Here is a 7469-nt window from a genome sequence, read left to right as displayed (position 1 = left end):
GAATCGAAAAATGAATTTTACTGATAGTGGAAAAATAACTTAAATATTGAACTTACGGAGAAGTCGAGAAATTTGTAATTGATAGTAAGTTTGAATAATTATTGGGTACGTGCCAGCTAAACGTTACTGTCGGCTTTGTGTCCTGTCGACTAAATGTGTTGACAGTTAAGTGTCCCGCAGTTAAATGTCTTGATGGCTAACTCTCTGTCTCAGCAAAATGTCCTGTCGGCTAAATGTGTTGACAGTTAAGTGTCCCGCAGTTAAATGTTTTGATGGCTAACTCTCTGTGTCAGCAAAATGTCCTCTCGGCTAAATGTCCTGTCGGCTAACTGTCTGTGTCGGCTAATGTCCTGTCAGCTAAGTGTCTTGTCGGCTAACTGTCCGTGTCGGCTAAATGACCTGTCGGTTAAGTGTCCGTTTCGGCTAAATGTCCTGTCGGTTAAGTGTCCGTGTTGGCTAAGTGTCCGTGTCGGTTAAATGTCCTGTCGGCTAAGTGTCCCTGTCGGCTTAATGTCCTGTCGGCTAAGTGTCCCTGTCGGCTAAATGTCCTGTCGGCTAAGTGTCCATGTCGGCTAAATGTCCCTGTCGGCTAAATGTCTTGTCGGCTAACTGGTGTCGGTTCAGTGGCCTGTCGGCTAAGTGGTTGTCTGCAAAGCGTCCGCGACCGAGAGTGGAGTGCGACCATATGATCCATGGTAATGATTGCTCCTCTGGATGGGTACCTCTTATTTTGTAAAACCAATTCGGACGCACCATGTATAGCTTGATCTGTTTACCTCTCCAAACATGAGGCCTTAGTTCCCGGCCTAGGCAGTAATCAAGCCTAACATTTCAAGTAAAATTACCTTAAGTATTTTTCTTACGATATGTATGAAAACAAAATATGGACAGCTTCGAAAATCAAATGATGATCTCCAGCTGCATTTTAATTAATTTTCTAAATCAGATGTTTGATCAAGCTTTATTTTCAACAAAGAAATTGTCTGATTAGTATAGGATATACTATAGTATAGGTTAATATAAATATCTATATAAGGTATATATAAAGTGCATGATTAATATTGTAATGCTATAAGGTTTTACTTTAATGAACTGGTTTTCATATTGCTATGGCTGTTCTATACATTTACTTTCCATTGAGATCCACCAGAATGCAAATTAGTTTACTAAGTAGTGTTTTCAACAAAGAAACTGTCTGATTAGTATAGGATATACTATAGTATAGGTTAATATAAATACATATATAAAGTATAGATAAAGTACATGATTAATATTGGAATGCTATAAGGTTTTATTTTAATGAACTGGTTTTTATATTGCTATGGCTGTTCTATACATTTACTTTCCATTGAGATCCACCAGAATGCAAATTAGTTTACTAAGTAGTTTAGAAGCCAGATTTAAAAGTTTGTGAGAGAAGTTTTGGCAGCTTAGAATAACTGCCTGCTTTTCCTTTTATTCGTGCTGTTGCTTGCTGGCAAAGAATTATTTCCTCTGATTCTCCGCTAATGATCAGTCACACGGAGCAGCAAAAGTTTATGTTAGGCTTTGCTGATAATCCGAATTACATTTGAATTAATTTATAATTTTTTAAAAACATTTTTATGTTAATATCACCCTCTTAGCCTTCCTTTCGAAGTTTTAATATATATATATATATATATATTTTTAATTTTAGCTTAAGTTGTCATATTTCTAGCTAGGAATTCAGACAGAAAATTAGTCCGACAGTCTTCTCACGGTTACCCCGGTTAACTGGAATTTTACATTAAATAGCTTACCGTATATCTAAAAGTCTTTATCCTTATTTTAATAAATGAAATAATAAAATGCAATGATTAAAGACTAGTAATTATTGGTGTTCCTAAATTCTCTGCTGTTAAAATGCTCATTTAATAACTGTCCACGGCAAAAATGTGATGTCTCAATAAGCAATTCTTCTATGCAAATAGTAACACTGTTATGTTAGACTATTTTCGCTTCCTTAAACATGACATTAAAATTGTATCGAAATATGTTAGTGTCACTTTAAACACAAAAATTAAGTGCACTAATGGCAATGCAGAACATCAGATATTGTAATAGAAAGCTTACAAAATAAATATTAATGTTTGAATCACGCTTTACCAGTAACGTATTCTAAACATTAACTAATGAAAATTCACAAAAGTCAGTTCTCTTTCTAGGCCGCATAATATATTGCGTGTATGTAGCATGCCTTACGAATCATGTTTGACTAACAGTATAAGCATCAGCAACTAAAAATTCATAAAAGTCAGCTCTCCTTCTAGGGCACATAATATATTGCGTTTAATTAACATGACTTACGACTTATTGATTAATGCGATCTACGAATATAATCAATGGCAGGCCAAAATGAAAATGAACAAGCTGTCCTTGAAGCAACTTGCGTATAATATAAACCAAAATTAAGACTAAGATTGGAATCTTAGTCAAATTAATTTCCCATCTACCAAGATTCATTCGCACATGCCAACAAATTAATTTCTTATTTTTTTTCCGCGTGAAAATACGCAAATTTGCAATTAAGTCTTACAATCAGGGAGTAATTAGCGAAACATGAGGCTTGGAGTCAATTTATTTCCTTCGTGTAAGGTCGATATCTGCAATCTGTTTGAAGTAAGCGAAATTTGTTACAAATTACCATCGAGGATTAAACTGCTTCTCATAAACCTTCTCGTGTAGCTTCTAAATCAAATATATGTTAATTTGCAAAAGCTGAAACAACTGGAATTAAGTTGAAGAAATTAGTATAGATGCCTGCAACTGGCAGGAAGTTAATACTTCTTCTTGGAAATCTTCACATTTTATTTAAGGAGAAGGAAATAAACTGTACGTTATTCAGCTGATAGGTTGAAATCATACCATAAATAATTTCAGAAAAAAAATAACTTTGCAGTTATGCATTCTCTACTGTGGTATTCATTAAACTAACGAAGTGCAATTGTGCAATAAACATGGAATAAAGTCCTTAACAGATTTTGACATTCCGCTCTTGACTTCACTAATTCTTCGAAATTTGAATAGTAATTTATATAATTATATCTAATATTTACAAACTGCTAAATTATATTCAAAGAACGTCTCACTCAATCTATTTCCTTTCCTATATTATAAATTATTACATTTATTTCACCATTTAAAGAAGGCGATATAAGACTTAACAGATTTTAAGTGTCAGCTTACCTCATCAAAATGCAGATTTCACGTTCTTTTCTACAGCGTATTTAGTATTCAATGAAAATTTTAGTTTCTAGATTTACGTTATTAGTTACTGTTTATTTTAACTGCTCAGTTTTAATTTCATTATGTTGTTTACGGTTTCTCTCACTTTATTTGTATCGATTCTTGTTCATTCTTTGCATACCGAACGGCGCAGTGTAATGTTACCAATCTAGTTATTTAATCTTCGATTATTCTGTACGTTTTTACATAAAATACACTTGAACTTTGCTTTAATTATTACGCTAAATAGAATGAATGGTTTTGAGTATTTTGTTTTTTGCACGCCTGAATAAACACACTTTGCTAAATATTTTCTACTGTAATTACTGTTTCTAATGTCCGTTAAATACAATTTGCTAAATTTTCTTTTCTGAAATATTTCTTCTAGGAATTTATTCGTAATATATTCATATTACTGTGATTAATATTTTGGCATCTTCGACTTTTCGCTAATTACTCTTTCCCTTTTCCGCCCCACATTATTCTATTGGACATTTTTAAACTTTGATTTTATATTTTTCAAAATTTAAACTTGATTCGGTTCAAAACTTTCAAAAAATAATGTTAATACTTTATTATATTTCTTATCTAATAAAAAGCAAAATATTTCATTTATTCATGGTTATCTTCCATTCTCTTGCTACAGATTCTGATACACATCAGTTGACAATGAGTTTTAAATTTACGTTTATAATATATGTAATACGACGTAAATATAAATTATAAGAAGCTGAATGAAATATTTCGCATGAAATGAAACAAAATTTAAATAAGGATTGGATTGGATTATTTAATTACGGCAAAGCTCACGAGAGCTATCTGCCTAAAGGGAGGGATGCCTTCGTGGAGGACTTTCTAAGCGAAACTGGCTCGTATACACGTTACACATGGGGAAAACCACGAAACCTCCCATGCAGCCAGCCAGTTCGCGGGATTCGAACCTCGGACCGAACTACCAGTGTTCAGCGTCTTTCCCGCTAGGACGCTGGTGGGCCAAAATTTAAATAAATAAATAAATGCTGCAGATTCTACTTAAAGGTTATAATTAGGTATGAAGTTTGAGCCTCAAGAAAGCATGTAAGAACAATTTTCAAATCGTAGCTGATGTCATAACAAGTACAGATACGGACTGCATCAAAAGCAGAAACAACGCTACAGTGAAGTGCTGTCAATTAAAAAATACAAGTATCTTTGATATGAGAAGAAGGGTATTAAACCTTAGTAACAATTCATAAAACAAGTTTGAACTTCTTCACTGCAAACAATCTTGCGTGAACTTTTGTTGGAAATGAGTGTTTTTAAGATGTGCTGCAAATCATGGAACGCAAATATCATGAATATGTTTCAAAATTGCACGAAAGCTTCCTTCAGGCTAAAACGTATTTTAAATGTATGTGTATGAAATCTTGAAATTATTTGTGATGAGAACGATCACAGAGACAGTTTACAAATGGCTTGAACAACTTCATAAATGCCTAGAGGTATGGGGACGCATTTCGGCATAAAAACTTATAAAGAATGTTGAGATAGTAGCGATATTATTCGATCAAAAGCACGAGTGAAACATATAAGGTCTGAAAATGTCTTCTTTACCATTTTATATCTTTCGAATTTTAATAGTAGATCTGAATACGAAGCAAGTGTGGAACATCTTTTTAAATCTTCCCTATCACACATTGTTTCTGGTATGAAAATTTCTTTCAGATAAAAGGCATTAGAGTATATCTTCATCCATCGTACGTCCAGATATTTTGGCAATGTGCAATTTTAGGCAAAAGTAAATTGATTCATGAGTGTTAGATAAGACACTCACGAAAGTGGACTAACAGAACTCCTTCAAAGACAGCGAAGTAAGAATGTTTAAAATTAGCAGTATGTTTTAAGTGGAATTAAGTTTTATACATTTTTACTGTAATTAATTTAAACATTGTGCTTACATTCACATGTAAGAATCCGTAACTGATAACTGTTCTTCAAATGTCTTCTATGGTTCTAGATCCAGGCTGAACCCACTTTCAAGCTTTCAGTGCATTAACATTTTACTAAATAATCTATTTTGGGTGTTGCCGCTAGATTCATAGCCGATATAAATATACGTTGTCTCCTTAATATAGGCTATCTTGTGCTTTACCTCAAGTACTGGTTTTTAGTATGCTCCCGGATGAACGAAAACCTTCCACTGTTTATACGTGATATGAATAATCTCGACATGTATTGTTACGCCCACCCACTAAGCATGTATTACGTCTATATTGAGTGGAGGATATAGTAAGAAGATCAACCTAAACATAAATTTTGAATTTCTGTATAGAGCTATATTCCTCTGTCGGACATTAAACAGAAGGAAAAACGTTACTTTGGTCTCCAGATGAGTATCTTTTTCCTGCAAATCTGGAAGGACAAAACAAAATTCAAAATGTGGGCATTAGGTCTTTTTTCATTCCGAATGTATATTGAAAAATTTCTTAAACAACAGTTTCCTAAAACAAAGACTTATATAGGCCAAAACAATATGGAAAATATTCGTTATAGTGGTGTAGGGAAACAATACCAAAAAGGACTATATGTTTAGTCGTTTTACATACGAAGAAAGCCTAATGAAGAGAGATCATACAGCATTAGTTCATTAGTGGCACACCATGGTCAAATTTATTATCAGTTTGTGTAGGTCTCGAAGTAAAGAGGAGCAAAATGAGAACGTAGCTTAGACTTTTTAATACGATTTTGAATATATTTTCTTCAGAATCCATTATGGACATATTCAGTTTTGAACAAGTTTTTGCGCAGATTAATATTTTTTTATCAATGAGTACTATTTTTTCGTCTTCCCCCTTTTCCATTTACGTTCAAATGATTCTACAGACAAAATAATAATTTTATACAACTTTGAAAATATATAACTGAACAAGAACGAACAATATTATATCTAACTTTCTGATCACTGATGCACAGAGCACAGTGTTTTGCCTAGTTCTTCCCGGATACTGAGAAGATTAAAGATATTTTATAGAAATGCACCTGACTCTGTCAAACTTGAGATTTCACCAGAGTTTTAAGAAGTGAATGTTTCTTCTTTTCATTAGCTAACGTTGTAAGGATCTTAAGTTTTACTAACGTTTATTTTTATTTTAAATCTTTACTATCACTTCTTATTTTCTACTTCCGGCCAGAATTAAAAGCTTTAACTTATTTATGCAAATTTGTCTGGCGAACGCCAAGTACTTAAGTTGTGGCTTTTTGCCAAGCGAGAGAGAGGAAGGAGTTAGTCGAAGCAGGCCGCTTACCTTAGCAGTTTTACTCAGTTGCTGGTTGCCTTCCAGGCCAGAGGTTTAATCCTCGTGATAATTTTTAAACGTATTGTAGTGTTCACAGTTCTCTGTACTACATACGGCTTCCTGTTAATATAAGACCAATCTTCCACGTAGGCCCTTGTTTATTATTCCAAAGTTAAGTTAGAGTTTAGTTAAATATTTTTATATTCTTACGTTCAGACCACAAGTAGTTGGTCTCAGTATTCCGAAGTACGGAAATTATTGTAAAGAGTGAAAAATAAAGGGTTTCGTATACCCTTCCTGTGTATCTTGTCTACTTCCCACATTTATTGAACATAGCTTTAGTAAGCTCCCTGTTCCGAGTCAGGTTCCTCAATGTTCCCCAAGCAAGTAAGGAGAATCACTGAACCTGATAGTGGCGCCCAACGAAGAAGAATAACCATGGCCGAGTTTCAAGAAGAACCTGTGCTGCCTGCAGAAGCGGCTCAGAATCCAGAAATGCCAGCTGCCGCCCTGGAAGGATTTGGTTACATCGTCCAGACCATGCGCGCAGCGATGAAACCAGAAGCAACGTTTAATGGAAACTCACTGGTAACCTGTTTTTTGGAAAAATTGGAGGACCACTTCATGATGTATCCCGTGCACGAGTTTCAAAAAGTTACCTTAGCTACCAGCGCTTTGAGGGGCCAAGCGCTTAATTGGTTCAAATGTATAGGCAGAAGTCTCTTGGGTCAAGCAGGAAGTCCCACCTATACTTACGAAAATTTCAAGACTGCCCTAGTAAAAGCCTTCCCTGTCGTAAAGGATCGTGCGAAATTAGAAACGGAACTTTTCAGCATATATCAGCAAAGAATCGAAAATCTCTCAAGCTTTATTTTAAGAAAAATTCACGTCTTCAAACTCTTGTATGGAAACCGGATCCTGAGATAATTCAAGTGATTTTGCGAAGGT

Source organism: Stegodyphus dumicola, chromosome 6, assembly GCF_044657685.1.
Source record: "Stegodyphus dumicola isolate Sdum_Otavi_A_Nest chromosome 6, ASM4465768v1".
Lineage (NCBI taxonomy): Eukaryota > Metazoa > Arthropoda > Arachnida > Araneae > Eresidae > Stegodyphus > Stegodyphus dumicola.
The sequence above is the reverse complement of the archived record's forward strand: the minus strand, read 5'-3'. Positions refer to the sequence as shown.